General features: G+C 45.9%; 1 long non-coding RNA gene across 1 annotated transcript; it reads left to right on the top strand.

Annotated features, from left to right (window-relative positions):
• The first annotated feature begins 2001 nt into the window (after positions 1-2001).
• On the top strand, positions 2002-3076 carry LOC137476667 (uncharacterized). Its single transcript, XR_011000513.1, has 2 exons — positions 2002-2124; positions 2562-3076. It is a non-coding gene; the product is annotated as an uncharacterized lncRNA (long non-coding RNA).
• The last annotated feature ends 12708 nt before the right edge of the window (positions 3077-15784 follow it).

Raw genomic sequence — 15784 nt, 5'->3', positions numbered from 1 at the left:
ACTGTCATGATGTGATAAGAGAGACCCATTTATCATTTCCTATACTCCCAGCCTGTCTTGTGACTGATTTCCCAGGCTTTCAAAGTGGCAAATTTCCTCATAAAAGAACCATCCTCTGACTTGCCTGCAGGCAGGTGTGGGTTGGAACAACAGTCTTCCTTTGTTTTGCATTTTTTCTTAGTGGCACTGCTTAAAAATCCTGCCACTATGCCTTAGTCACAGGACATAAAAGGTTTTACCTCCCAAGAAATCTGTTAAATGCGTGGATGAGTTTTGAGAAATCTGCTAAATGCGTGGGTGGGTTTTGCATAAAGCATCACAAAAATAAAAGAGTAAGGTCACAGAGGCTTCCGTTTGTGTGGAAAGCAAGTGAAAGGAGGCCAGAAGAAAAGGGGAGGGAAGGGGAGGTGCTGAATTGAAATGGGTGACCCTGCAGCCATCCCCATCTTTGCACAGTTCCTCTCATGTTTGCTTGCCCTACAGAATGTCTTTGGGTGGCAGCACAGGCCTGGCTCCTGTCCTGTGCAGGCAGGAAGAAGGAAGCTTGGAGGAGGAAGAGCGGAGGAAGGCTGTGATGCACTGCAGACTGGCGGGGGTGTGAGAGCTGGGATGGGGTGTCCCCAGAGACCAGTGTCCAGCTCTCTGGAGCTGAGCTGAGGTGTCCCCAGAGACCAGTGTCCAGCTCTCTGGAGCTGAGCTGAGGTGTCCCCAGAGACCAGTGTCCAGCTCTCTGGAGCTGAGCTGAGGTGTCCCCAGAGACCAGTGTCCAGCTCTCTGGAGCTGAGCTGAGGTGTCCCCAGAGACCAGTGTCCAGCTCTCTGGAGTTGAGCTGAGGTGTCCCCAGAGACCAGTGTCCAGCTCTCTGGAGTTGAGCTGAGGTGTCCCCAGAGACCAGTGTCCAGCTCTCTGGAGTTGAGCTGAGGTGTCCCCAGAGACCAGTGTCCAGCTCTCTGGAGTTGAGCTGAGGTGTCCCCAGAGACCAGTGTCCAGCTCTCTGGAGTTGAGCTGAGGTGTCCCCAGAGACCAGTGTCCAGCTCTCCAAGGTGCAAAGGCCAGGCAGGGCCATGGCAGTGGGTGACAGCTCAGGGCTGCTTGCAGGAGGTTGGCTCCTGGGTGGTGGAAGCTCTACAGGTAAACAGGATTTTAGAGCTGCAAGTAAGAAAGTACAGAAAGTAAGAACTCTTTTTGTCATCCTCTGTCCACTCCTTCCTGCAGAGGCCAAATGTAATTTGGTTGTCTTTGGGGTCTTCCTCCTTTCATCCATGACCATTTCAGCCCTTCAATCTCCAAAGCTGTCCACACGCAGCAGCAGCAGCACTCTTTGATGCCTGTCACCCTGACTGCCACTCTGGGGCAGAGGCTTTCTCTGGCCCCTTTGAGGATGTACCGCTGCCTGAGTTTAGAGGCAAGTTTAGGAGAAGATATTCTGGAATGAGTTGTCTCTAAAAAGTTCCAACAATCCCTTTCCACCAACAGGAAATGAATATTAATGGATGAAAGGGGGGGGGGGGGGAATAACCCAACAATTTACTAACAATCAGAATGTCCACAACGCAAGAGGGGGGAAAAAAAGTAAATAACTGTTAAGATATTAAACTGTCGGCTCTTATTCCCCGCCCACACACCGGAACAGAACCCCAAAATGCGAGGGGAAACACCTGCTCACGATGTGACCTGCGGCACAAGATGGCGCCGGCGTCTCCCTCAGGCGAAAAACCCCAAACAAACAGGAGCTTCACGCAGCAGTTTGGGCAACAGATGAAAACATGGTGACTCTCTGGCGCCGACCTCTTCTCCAGGGCAGAGGAAACAGCTGGGCTGAAGCCTCTTGGTTTCCTTTCTCGCCCGGGCTCGGCTTCCCGAAGTGTGGGGCCGGATCGGAGCGGCCCCTGTGCCACAGGTCTCGGACTTACAAACTGCCGAGCTCACCTCAAAGACAGCTGAAAGATCGCTGCTGCAGCTTCTCCAGGGCCAGGGAAGGGAAAAGCTTCTTGCCTGGGCTAACAAAACCAAGCTAGCCAAGCAAAAGCAGACTGCACTGCACTTTGTTTTTAGGGAGCGAGGATTAGGAAAAGCCGCCAAAGGGCTCAAGGCTACTCGCTCCTGCGGCCACACATCTTAAAGGTCCGACAGCCACTTTGGGGCACAAAGCGGCAGATCATGGAATAGATTATCATCATAAATCACCCCAAGACAACCACTTGCTCAGGTGTTCTGCGGTGGATGGTTTTTCTTTCCCAAACACAATATATTAGATTCACTTGAGGTTCACCAGGTCTGGTGCTGTGCTGCCTTCATAAGAGCATGAACGGACAACAGGTATGATTCCAGCTGCAGCCAGGGGATGCTGAGTTGAGGAAGAAAAAAGAGTATTTGTATGTATTTATAACTAAATACACTGTGTTTCTATATAAATATATATTATTATGTAATTTAAAAAAAATAAAATTCGGGCAGAAGTACAGACAGTTGGGCAAATAGCTCTGTAAAACCTACCAGGAAAATACCACCGGAACAAAGTACTACCACAGAGCCATAACTTTCCTTTCTTCCTCATGCAGATTTCCCTATCTCAAGGCAAAGGTGTGGAGAAGCCAACTTCTGGCTCACAGGTGAAAACACTGCTCAGGAGACTGTTATTCCACCCTCAGTGTAATGAGTCAGTGTGTTTATACAGTTAAACTATTAAGATAATTTTACTCAAAGTCTCAAAGCTTCCATTAGTAGCCTCGGGCAATTTTAGGTTTGGAGCGATTAACGTGAAATGGAGGTTCATTCCTGTACAATTGCCTGTCCTGGCTGTTGGCCGTGTTCGACTGGTTTGGGGGTGCCTGGGACAGCTCTGACAGTGAGCTGCAGGCTCAAGTCCTTACACAGCTTCTCCTGCCTACCTGTAGTAACTACAGGCAATGATGTTCTTAGGATTATAAAGCAGAATGCCCTACTGAAGTAGCAAAAAAAGTTTAGGTGATGTACTGGAGAGTCCCAGGAAACACACAGGGGCTGGGAACTGTCTGAAAGCAGCACAGAATAGAGACATGAAGGCTTTTCCCTTTGGTCTAGGTGGCTTCAGCAAGAGGCCTTAATTACCTGGGATTATTCCGTGTGTTTTCCAGGGTTTGTGCTTCCTTCTGCAAGCTTGGCTTTGTAGTGCCAGGCTCTCATGCAGGTACCAGCAGATTTGCTTGAGCTCAATGCACAGCTGCTTTTCTGGAGCCAGGATCCAGCTCTGAGGGCCCAGTGCAAGTTCAGCCTGAGACCAGCAGAAGGCCCCAGCATCTCCACAGACTTCATGCATTGCAATGAAGACAAGCTCTTCCCTAAAAATGGCTGTGAGGGAGGGGCTGAAGGAGGGAGATTTCTCACCTTAGTTCCTGTAGTTGCCTGAGGGACAAAAGTGTCATGCACTTTGCTTTTCTGTTAAAAACAGGCCTGAAGGGACCTTTTTTATTTAATGTTTATGTAGCCCTGGCAAAACACCATGTAAGTGGACTTGAAGCAGCATGTCCAGTTCAAGCATACCGAAACACCTAAATTCTTAGATCCCTTTTGTTCTACACTCATATTAGATCTCCTCAGACTATGGCAAATCTGAGATTAATCTCTTGAGACAAATTTTGGGGTCAATCCAGTTCAGCATTTAGTTACAAGTCCCCTAAGCCACAGTGTCCTGTGGTATGCTGCCATACTGGGAGCTCTGAAGGTAGTCAGGATGTGTCACTGAACACTTTGAGAGCTCTGGCATCCAAGACTTGGTCCCAGCCAGGAGAGTCTTCAGACAAGGCTTCGCTGGTAGAAACAAAATTATTATGGATTTGCCACATTGAATGGCACCTTCCTTCAGATGCTGGCCAGGAAAAATAATTTCAGAGGTGCTGGCAGCCAGCCCAGGCACATGGATGCAGGATTGAGCAGCCTTTGATCGGCTCAACTTGTTAATCTGCCCACACGTGCCACATGTCTCCTCCCCAGGATCTCCCAGCTGCTTTGGTGCCTGGCAAACCTCCCATATCCACCCTTCCCTCCCTCCTCCTCTCTAAGCACCTGCTTTCCATGGCAAGGGAGGGAGTAGAGCGCTGGCTCTCCCTGTTGCTGCCAGCCCAGTCATTGTGCAGTGCAAGCCCTGCTCTCCAGACATGTCTCCTCAGCTGAAAGGAAGAGACAAGAGGCAGCTGCCCAGATCCTGAGCCGTGCATCCAGCCCAGACATCTGCCCCACCATATCCATGCTCTCCGTACTTCCGGGCCTTTGGCAGCCCTCCCACCATGACCCTAAAATCATTCCTGATTGTGGGGCTTCTCATGCCCCACATGGGCCCTTTGGGTAAATAAAAGTCACCCAAAATTTTTGCCAAACGTGAGTCCTTTCTCCCCTGCTTGCAGCAGCCAGGCTGGCAGCTCCCTGCCCTGTTCCCTGCTGGGGTCCCCTCCTCCTGGCCTGTGCAGCTGTCCTTGGGGACAGTGACAGCTGCTGGAGTGGGGAGTGGGATCTTTCAAAGTGCCAGTTTGTGATGGGCTGTCACAGGAAGGAGTCAAAAATGCTGAGACTTGCCCCGTTAGCTTGCCTGTGTACCTCAGCTACCCTCCCTGGCACAGGTGGGCATCTTCAGGACCAGGTGAAATCTGAGGACCAAACCAGATCTGGATGCTGTTTATCCCTTGCTGTTGACTTGAAAAATCAAATCCAGGATGATTCTAACCCTCCTGGATGAGCATGATGACAGTGATGGCACAGTGGTGTTTGCTGGTGAGGTGGAACAGCCCACTTGCTTGTCCCCAGCCTTCCCCCACCATCCCTGTGTGCTAGTGGCTGCTGCTGGGAAAACCAGCACTGCATCTTCTCTGGAATAACAAGCGTGCAATTGTTTCTAATCCGACCTAGCCAAAGCAGTCCTGATAAGAACAATCCCTCATCAGGAGTGTTCCTGATGACCTTGGACAGAAGCTGCTGTCCCTGCCAGCCATTCTCAGCTGCACCAATATTCCTTCAGAAATATTTCCTATGAATACAGCACCCTACTCCTCCAGAAATGCCAAACTTTGCCTTTGACACACCGAGCCTGATGCTGGGCAACATCTCCCACTCAAATTGAAGTCTCAGACAAGAGTAAGCCATCACACGCAATGAGAGGTCAAAAACAGGGAGTCAGGAAGCACCCCTAGCTGTGCCTGCCCCCATGCAGCTGTGTCCCCCCCATACACCACTCACACACTCTGCATGGGGATATGATCCCTCTGGGAGCTCCTTTGTGTGTTTCAAGATTCTTTCTGTGCTTGCCAGGGCAGAAGTAGTGTGTGCTTCCTCATGTGGTGTCACACCACTGCCATATGGTCCTCACCCAGTCTCATCAGGTGGTGGTGGCCCACGGCCCCACCCAGATGTGCAAAGCAGGGAGTTGTACCGACAGCCAGCAGTCAGAATTTGTGCTTCCTTCCCCCTGTATTTACCCCACAGAAACAAAATGCAAATATGTGTTTAAAAAAACAAACTGCAGAGAGCTGGCAGGGGACCAGGTGTCATGTCTGTGTCACTGTGTCAGGTCTTGCAGGGCCTACGGCAGCATCACCAAGACAACAACCTTTCAAAGGAGGAGCAGTCAGTTCTCCTGGAGAACACAGCAGCAGCTTGATCCCGCAGCCTCCAAGGTCTGCTTGGCTCTAGATAAGCATCTGCTTCCCCACACAGCACTTATCTCCTTTTCCAAGGCTCCCATCACTGAAGCTAAGAGACTTCATGACTGATTTACCTTCTGCAACAAACTAGCTGGGAGGTGAGTATTATTTCATGCTAGAGATAAGGGCACATTGATTGGACTCACCTAGAAAGCTTGTTAAAAAGAAGGGAGAGAATTTAAACCTGTGGAGCCCTGGTAATTGCTCATTAGTTGCAGGCAGAGGCTTTACTCCATGTGGAAGTGCAGCTGATCTCCCTACAAACCATTTCTCACCAAAGACCCTGCTAGGAAACCATTTTATCCAACCACCCTGTGGCTGGGGCAGAAATGAGAAGATGAAAAGTGCTACCTGGTAGTAGCATAACATTTCCAATCCTGGGTTAAAATGAGAGGTTTTTAGAAAAGGAGATTGGGAAAGTGGCGGGGGGATAAGAGGTTAGAGAAACAGAAGACTGAGTTCCTTATGCCTCTAGGATTTGGCACAGGGATCACGGGCAGTATATTTGGCCTACGTTGCTTAGTCTGTAGCCCTGTCTCCCTGCACACCTGCCTGTGTCAAAGCTGAGGAGAGCCGAGGCTCAGCTTTTCCTTGCTGAGGATCCACCAGTGCCCCACTGTGAGCATCCCCAGTGAGCTGAGCCTGGCTTTCTGCCCCAGCTGATGCGAAGATCTCACGCTTGCTCCCGGCAGCTTCCTCTTCCTGCCGATGCAGAGGAAGCCCAGCACCCACCCCTCCAGACAACCCTGCTGGCACTGCCTGGCTGCAGTGAGCACGGTGGAGCTCGGACAACAAGTGCAACATCTCCTCTGGTCAAAGGAAAGGAATTCCTGAATGGAATGCACTCACCATTCAAGTTCTGGCTTAAGAAATATCTTGCTGTGGTCCCGATGGGGATAGCAATGTGGCAGGAAAGCCTACACAGGAAAAAAAGACACGTGTGGGGGCTGAGGTGGGGAGAGGAAGAAGCAATGTAAGCAAAAGGAGGAAATGCTATGGTGAGCCAAATGAGCCTGCAGGGAGAGGGCTTCTTCATGTGCCAGGGATCTGGCCAAGCACTGACTTCACTGTTGTTCTTTGAAGAGAGAGAAAAACAGCAGTTCACTCAGGCCATGGCCCAAAGAGCTTTGGCAACAAACCCTTCTGTTGCCCTCTCCTGGAGCCAGCTCTGCTCCTACAGGGAAGGTTTGCCATCCAAAGACAGCTGGGCAAGGGTAGAGAAAAAAATTAAATCTGTTGAGTGTTTTTGGTGCCCCAGCAGTTAAAGATCCCATCATAAGGGCACCTAATTTCTCATGAAATTTGAGTACATCCTGGAAGACTCAAGCCTCACCAAAGTGGCATGTTTGGGCATCTGATTGTGTGTTGAATTTTCCTTACTCTAACTCAAAAGAAGCCTGCAAATGTTTCTTGCACCCTTATTTTCAAGGGCAGCAATTGAACAGGTATTTTTATAAATTTTAGTAAAGCAAGACTGGCAGTTGGAAATACTCACATTTTAATGAGTACTGAGAACTATAAATAAGAGGAGTCCTGAAATGAATTCAGGTGGTACAGACTGCAGCATGCCCTGTATGCACACAGGGTTTAGAAATAGATATTTTCAGAAATAACTGCGGTGCCGGTGCCCCAGATTGTTTGTTGCTCAATTTGTGCAATAGTTTCTCTTTGTTTATTTAAGATTAGGCCCCATCATCCCAGGCTCCAGGTTGTTTAATAGGGAAATAGTACCTTTGTGCCTTTTTTTAAAGGCTTTCTGCATGGGGACTCAGAAGTGTTCAGGGGTGACATTTTGGAGATGTCCCTCTCACCATTCTCATCTCTTCCATAGCTGTGTTGTACTGAGCCATTTTCCTAAGTGATGCATTGTGGGAATTTGAGAAAATACCCTCAGCATGCAGTCTGAAATCTTGCTATTCTCACTCACTGGAAGTGAAAGAATTCCTTCCCTTAGAGAAATAGAGACTTCTGGTTTTGGGTCAAAACCACACTAAACATGTGCCTTCTGGGGGATGTCCTTGACATCTGTTTTTAGACATGTGTTAATGAACAAACCAGTGCCTCCAAGCAGAGTCACGGCTCCCAGAAGAACATCTTAATCATTAACCATAAACTGCACAATTTCCCTGCAGCTTAGAGAGCAGGGGTTTAGACGGAGATCTCGTTAAGGGCCATCAGGAAACATCCTGGCTCTGGTGCCTGGGAGGGCACTCAAGCCCATGGTGCATTATTGCTTACATTGACTGAAGATGTTCCCCCCCAGTCACTGATCTGCAGCAAGCACAGGACTAAACTCTCATATACATCCCAGGAGTCCTTTAGTTTGGTCTCTTTACAGCTTAAAAAGAGGTCTCTCCCCTGGATTCATCTTATCATACATTTTAATCAAAAGCATCCAGACATTGCTGAGCTGTTCTCAAGTTTAGTAGTTTTCAGATCTGCCCTCTAGCATGCAGGAGGGAGAGTTCAGGTCAACCCCAAAAGAAGCAACTAGGCTCACAAAAACTCAAAAAGTTTGTAATCAAGGCATCCCCAAGCTAATTTGTTGGTGGTGGGTTGTTTTGGTGTTTGTTTTTGTTACGTAGGCAGATATTCCAATTGCCTTGTGTGAGTGCAGGGAAGCTGCACTGTGTGAAACAAGTGAAACCCAAGGTGTGACCTTGGAAGGCAGAGTTGGCTTTGGTTTTCTTAAGGCTGAGGACAGGGGAGCCACTGAGAGCTGGAGGCACAGAAGTCATGCTGGTGTTTTGCCTTGCAAGGAAGCTGCCCCAGGGGCTGATCACCTCCCTTTGTCAGCCCAGCATCTTTATCAGTTGCCCCACAATCGCTCTGAGTCCAGTCGGTCACGCTCGCTCCACAAACATGGTATTTGCTTTCAAATACTGAATCCAAAATCAGTTGCTGAAAAGGACATCCAGGTACTGAATGGCCCGGAAAGAGAGGGTTGTTTTTTTTTAATATATGTGTATACACAGGACACATCAAGCCAGCTCTGTAAATAAACTGGTGCCATCAACTGAAGGTTCCCAGGGTTTCCAGAAACAGGAGGGGGAAACTGGCATGGAAAAAGAAAAAGCTAAGTCTGCAGCCATCACCAGGCACACAGGAGCTGAAGGAAGAACAGATTCAGGTTATTGGGCCAAAAATGTTTTATTTTATCATACACTTACAGAGCTTGTGCAGTCCTTTCCCTATACCTTAATTCAGCATCCAAACAACTTTGTCCTAGAAAGAGGAGACAGGGCTGAGCAGCTTTTCAGTAACTCATCAGTGCTTGCACTGTTCACAGAAATCTTGATGTAATTAAAATATGGATGCATTGATGACAAGGGGAGTGACCAGTCTTCTGCTCTGTATTGGTGGCAGGTAACAGTAAAGCCAAGAAATCTGTAATTTAGCTAGGGCTTGAGGAAAAAGCACTATTAAAATAACCTTTCCCCTTCTGAGTGACATCCTCATTTTCTGTATTATCTTTCTGTAGGATTAGAAATCCTACACAAAGGGCAGTTGGCCTTTACATCAACTGCTTGGTCCTGTTTTTTCAGAGAACCCCTCATTCTTCAGGGAGGATGCAGGGAAGACCAATGACTTCACTCCCAGTGACCTGAAAGCCACTGGGAACTGTAGGAGAATCCTGTGACTAAAGCTTCCCTTGGGGAAGGATCAGAGTCAGGATAAACAAAGTTATGTTGCAATTTCTGGGTCAAAAATGTGTAAATAAGCTGCTGACCCACTGATCTCCTTCTACAACAAGAGGATAAACCAAGTAGGAGGCTCCACTGAGCTCCACTAGACCCTGAATCCTGCTCCCTCAGGTCAGGTTCTGGTGAACACCACTTAGAGCTTTTAAAGTAGCTTCTTTAAGAATTGTCACCTACTGCTGCTTCAGCTGGCAGCATACCAAGATCCACAAGATCATCTCCGGCTTGACCCAGTGGAGAGGAGCTTTTAAAGCCCCATTTCTTACATCTCCTGCCCAGTGCCTTTGCAAATTTACACGCGTTTCTTGAGCCAAACACATCATCCTATTACACTTTTCAGAGGTCAGCAAGCTTGTACTCACAGAGAATCCAGTTTTGCCAGAGCCTGTGCAGTGATGCAATACCAGCAGCTTTCCAAAACAAAGCTTGTTCAGTAGATGCACAATGCCAGCCTTACACTACCACTGAAGCAACCCATGACATGCAAGTAAGTACTGGAGGTAAGGTTAGTCCTGGAGCAAAATATTCTGCAAGAACAGAAAGTAATTAACTTACAGATTTGGTCAGATCCCTGCCAAGATTTCTAGTCCACTGCACTGTTCAGTGATGACTTAGACTTGACGTGAGGAGTCCAAGACTTGACAGAAGAACATAAGGTCCTCAAGGTAGCATGAACTTGCTTGTTATGCCAAAGGCAGGAGTGCTAAAATGTGTCTGATGCAAACCCATGCTGGAAGAGTCCAACTGAAAAAGCTGTATCCAGAGGCTTAATTTACAGCTGAATTCTGAAAGCCTGTGTCTCTCCCACAGGTGAAGACAAAAGTGAAATATTACCAGGAACTCTGACATCTGAGATAGAAACTCTTTGCAATACATAAATATTTTAGTGGGAGACTGCAGTTTTGTTAGTGCTCTGGATGCTGCATTCTTACGTTGAGCAGCAAGTGAGAGCAAGAGGCCTAGTTTGGGTGTCTGAAGACAGTGAGGATGCTGGCATCCCATTCCTCAGGGCATTCCTGCCTGGAGGACCTTTCCTGGACATGCCCACTCCGGCATCCCAGGTTCATGTGAAGCCACTCTCTTCTGTTGGCAGCTCGTGGCACAGTGCCAAGCTCACAGCCTGGGAGGCTGTGAGCCATGAAGCAGCCAGGCAAAAGTAGAAGCAGCATGAGCTGGATTGGGAAGCCCCTTCCCTGAAAGATCCATTCTGTGTTGCCACCTTGCTCTGGTGCAGAGCAGCAACTCACGGTGCCTTGCAGGGGCCTTGGCAGAGCAAGGCCCTGAGGATGCCCAGTGAAAACCAGTGACTTGTGCAACAAGAGCATTTTAAAGCTGCTACTTACAGCCTCTCCAGTTTTGTCTTTCTTTTCCATCCCTTCCTCTTGTTTTTGTCTTTACTTTCTTGGGAAGTGAAAACACAAATTGTGACACAAAATGTGGTTTCACATATAATACAGCTGGAGCATTCAGCCATGGAAACTTCTGCTTAAGTATGACTTACTAGTTCTTTTTTTGTCTTCTCTTGATTAAATTGAACAGCAGAAAGGATCATGAACATGAGATCCACTTGCTCCTCAAAAAGCATCACTACCTGTCAGTTACTCAATACTTTTGTAGGTGTACAAATACTTTTAATATAAATATTTTACAAAAGTCTGCATATTTCTAATAAAACTGAGCAAAAATATAGAAAAAAATCAAAACTAGTTTGCAGAGGTCAGAAAGGAAAATAAATGAAGACATTAGGATAAACTTCCATTTTACTTTAGGTTGCTCATACTTTCAGACTGGAGTGAAAAGACTTCAGAGAATTTCAAAAACCAAGAGTTTGTCTTGAGCCTTCATCCAAAACATAATTCAATGTAAATTAATTATGATTAAAAAATGAGAAAATGATTCATCTTATTTCTAAAGACAAACTAGTATTTTTCCAAACAACTCTAATGAGGGATTTGTGAAATAACCATTTGTCTTTGCAGCTGTAGCCTTCTAATTAGACTTTCATTCTAAGGTGAATTTTTAAACCCTTCAGACCTGAGAGATTACACAAAATCCTCTATAATCTCTTCCTGAGGAAACGATTGTATTATTTAGTGTTCTTTGTCTTGGGTAATTACAGCAGGCTTCTTTCCTCCTTTCCATTCCTAGTTCTCTTTATGTACATTTGCAATGGGTTCCTAGGGCCACAGTGTCTGCTGCTTTCCAGTGTATTCTTCAGTAAGATGCAGCAAGAAGCGAGGGACACAGGCTTGGAGGGATTGTTCAGCATGGAAGATTTGGGTTTTTAACACAGAAACTGCAATACCCTTTGCCTTCAATACACATACCTAGACAAACACGGCATAGCAGCTGCCTCACAGGCTGAAGGAGGAAGTGCAACGGCAGGGAGAAAAAAGCACATGCAGAGAGGAAGCTCTGAGAGTTTCCAGATGGCAAACACCAGAGCAGAGGTCAGCAAATGTTTGAGATGATTGCAGGCCGTGCTTTTCCTCTGCCCAACCAAAGGCTGAGTGTCCTGCTGGGGAGGAGATCTCTATCTTGAGGCAGATCACAGGCAACTGGTAATGCTTCAACTCTGTTCAAGGCTGTGCCTTTTGGCTCTGCTTTATTTCTCACTTGGTGGAAGCTGGGAGCTTCTTATGGATGCCCTCACAGCATGTCAGAGCTCTTCAGACAGCAGTTGCCAGCCCTGGCTTTAAAGGACCTTCGGAATTGTTTCAGCTTTGAAAATTAGCAAGGATGGCTGATTTTCAAGGTGTGTTTTATTTTCATAAGAAGGAAACAATAAATAAAAGTAATATTCCCTAGAACTGGCAGCAGAGGCAACATCTGTAAGGCTTCTGAGAAGATATTTAGTCCAGCATGTAGGCTGGAATTCAAGTGCTGTGTGCTGTTTCTGGCTCTGCCAGAGTGTGCCTGTGACCTGTAACAAACCCCCTCACCTCTGCTTGCTCTCCTGCCTTTTCTTGCACCATTCCTCAGACAAGCACTCCAGTGCCTGTACCACATCTCAAATGGCTTCTGCTCAGGATGTTTTCTCCAAAGGCAGGACTCAGTGTATTCATGCAAGGCAGACTGGACTGCATTCAGAATTTATTAGCTAATCCCTCTTTAATGAGATTGCTAAGAAGTCATGTGTGTATATATATATATATATATATACACATACACACACACACATAGCCTGGTTTGTGCATTATAATACAATAGCACTTAATGCTGAGGTAATAGGAGCTCTGCATACTTTGAAAATGAAAGCCATAAAAAGTGAATCTTGCATTAGGAAAAAAACAAGTGGCCTGTTTTTTAGTGATCAGTTTTGTTGCCTGGGTACCAAGCACAGAAGCTCCTTTTTGCTTCTTGCCAGGAGCCTGTAAGAGTATGCTGTATTTTATTTCAGTCCAGAGCCATTATGGCCATTTATCCATCTCCACAGAAGTGCTCCATTTGCTGCTTCACATAGACCCAGGCTGGCATCAGGGACAATCCTCCCTGCCTGGTGAGGGAACTCGCCCAAGGTTGTCTCAAGGATCTTTCAGAGGAGGATTTGAACTCTCAAAAGCCTTATTGTCTTGGTAAGGCCCAGAAAAGAGTGATCCTTCACCTACCTGCTTTTCTGTAAGCCACTGAAAGAATGCAAGGCTGTGCTGCCCAGCAGCTGCTGGCTGTATCAAGTGGGATAGCTGAACTGGGGTAGAGAAACAGCAGCAGAGACTGCTGGACTTGGGATTTTACCAACCTGGAAAAGCTGTGATGACTGGCTAATGTAGTCTGCAGACCAGACAAGACAAGAGAGGACAAGACTGGTGTCTTGAGACACCAGCAGATTCAGTGTGACTTAACACAGCCTCACTCATCAGCTGAATCTCAGGAACTCACAGCACTGCAGTTGGAAAGGAGAATACATAAAGCTGAGGTGTTGGCACTTGGGCTAAGGAAAGTCATGTTTCTTTATTCTGGGAATGAATTTGCTTTCTTATTTTCTATTGCAAATCAGAGGAATCATTCTTCAGTTCCAAGTCCTAGAGATTCTTGCAGAATTAAGCCAGATTCCTGCCTTCCCATCAACATGTCTAATAAAATTGCAGGACATACTGGGTTCCTGAACAACAGGCTGCAAGCCCCAGTGCCTTTGAGGGGCTTCCACAGCCATAATCACCGAGGAGAAATAACTACATCCACCTGGAGGAGTGAAACCCAGCTGATTCCATTTAAGCTGCAGTGCAACCTCAGCCAAGTCAATATGCAGGAAAAAGCAGAAATTCTTATTGATAGTAGCAAATTTTCACTGAAAGAGTTGATTTGCACATTTCTCTGTTTTTCAGATCACTTATCACTCCTCCAAGCTGCTATGAAGAAAACTGCCAAACAATCCCAGTGAAATTTTCCCAGAATTATGTTCAGTGCTGGGGAACAGGGATTTTCCAAAGTAACTTCTGAAGCCTTGAGTGACAAAGCCTAGCAGTGAAAACGCAGCAGTTCTCAAACATTAAGAGATCAAAATCTGGTAAATCAGATTCTTCTCACTATGCCAAATACCTTTGCATTTGGTGGAAAGGCCCAGAGTCAGAGAGCAAAAGCTGCTGTTGCTTTTTGCCAGTTTCTCCTTGCTGAATGTGTACCCTGAGGAAGGGCTGGAAATAAACTTTTTTCCTAATTGATTCTATGAAGAAGAGCAACTCCAAAAATAGTGTAATTCTATTTAGTAGCATCACCACTATAAAAGATGTTTAATTTATTAATTGATTGTATGCAATTCAGCCCAGAAAAACCTACTTTTCCAGTTAAAGAGAAGGCCCTAGGACTGTGTAGGGAAAATCCTTAATGAGATGTAGTGAGGCACTTTGAACATACAAGTAGTTGTAGGAGTGATGGGGGTACACACTAAACTGGGCCAATTACCCCCTGAATTACCTCCAAATGGTGGCTGAGATAAGCTGTCTGGATAGACAAGCAATAGCTTCCTTTAAAAGTAACAAATGTTTTTCTTTTAACTCTTACAATTGGTAAAAAGTCACATTTTCACCAGTTAATAGCAGGTCCAGAGACAAGAATTCACAAAGTGGAGATAAAACTCAAAAGTTTCAAGTAAGAGCTCAAGCACAAATTGTTTTTACAAATCAACTGAAAGGAGGATCAATCAGTAGTTTTTAAACTGCCTTTCTGAAAAGCAAGTCAGCTTGACCATAACCATTTTGAAGTTAAAAACTAAGAAATACTTAACTACCTTTATACTAACTCTTATGAAGTGTCAATACATTTAAATAGCTGCTTTATCAGCCCATAAATCAGCTTTAACATCCAGTGACTATGAGTAAGAGAAGGTTTTACTCCAGTTCCTTTGTCTATTCCAAGTTCTCCAAGAATACAGAAGGAACTTGCCATCAATAGGCAAGACTGAAAAAATTACTAGGAACTAACTAAGCATTGTCTCTTCTCACAAGTGTTGACTTCCCTGTGTCCCCACCAAGTGTCCACACAACACTCAGGGGCATCACATCCTTTTAAAAGTCAATTTATATTACAGAAGGCACATCCTGCAGCATGCTTTGCTTTCCTTCAAGGTCTTTCCTCACCCTGAGAGAACACAGTAGGAGTGCTGCTGTATAGCTGCAGTTCTGGGACTTACCCAAAGCATCTCACCAGGGAACTTGAGTTTCCTCTCTGAATTTAAGAGGCACTGCAACTCCCTTAAAGGGAATCACCTCCAATCACACCTCTTATTATGATTTTATTATTACAACTTTTATTACAGTTAGCACTACTGTGACTGAGTCCCCTTCCCTACTTGGTTCTGAGAAATGTGACGTGATGAGTCAGTATCCATGGGTGGTTTCTCAGACCTTGAATTTACTCTTGGAATACTTTCCAAGATTCCAGACACCTATTACATATCAATAATATTTTCACTATGTGCAAAGCCTCATTCTGAAGTGTTTGTTCCCACTCTTTTCCCTATACTATCATTTCTACTGTGTTTGCTGTGTGCATCAACACTGTAAATGAAGCCTTCAGCAGCCTAGAGAAATGACCTGGCTGTTCATACTGGCACACCACATGAAGTGTTTGTAGTAAAATTCCATGTGTGCTGGTACCTTTTAACTTTGCTTTGGGAGTAGCCAACAGGGCAGATAGAGTGAAGTGCTTCAACTAAAACTCTTCCCACCTCTAAAGCTATCACCTTAGAAACTGATGTTCAATCTGCTTTGCATTGCTTGCTTTAAACACCTTTCTTTCTATTAGAATTCAATTATACAATAAATGCTGAAGACACATTTAAGTAGAAGATATATCCCAGAGCACTAAGCCTATATCTCAGTCTGTCTTTGCAAGGATTCAACAGAGATTAGGGCCAGAAAGAGCATCTATTTTATCCTGCAGCTGTAACGGATTCAAGAATATCAACAACAG

The sequence above is a fragment of the Anomalospiza imberbis genome, chromosome 6 (assembly GCF_031753505.1).
Source record: "Anomalospiza imberbis isolate Cuckoo-Finch-1a 21T00152 chromosome 6, ASM3175350v1, whole genome shotgun sequence".
Classification (NCBI taxonomy): Eukaryota; Metazoa; Chordata; class Aves; order Passeriformes; family Viduidae; genus Anomalospiza; species Anomalospiza imberbis.
The sequence above is the reverse complement of the archived record's forward strand: the minus strand, read 5'-3'. Positions and strand labels throughout refer to the sequence as shown.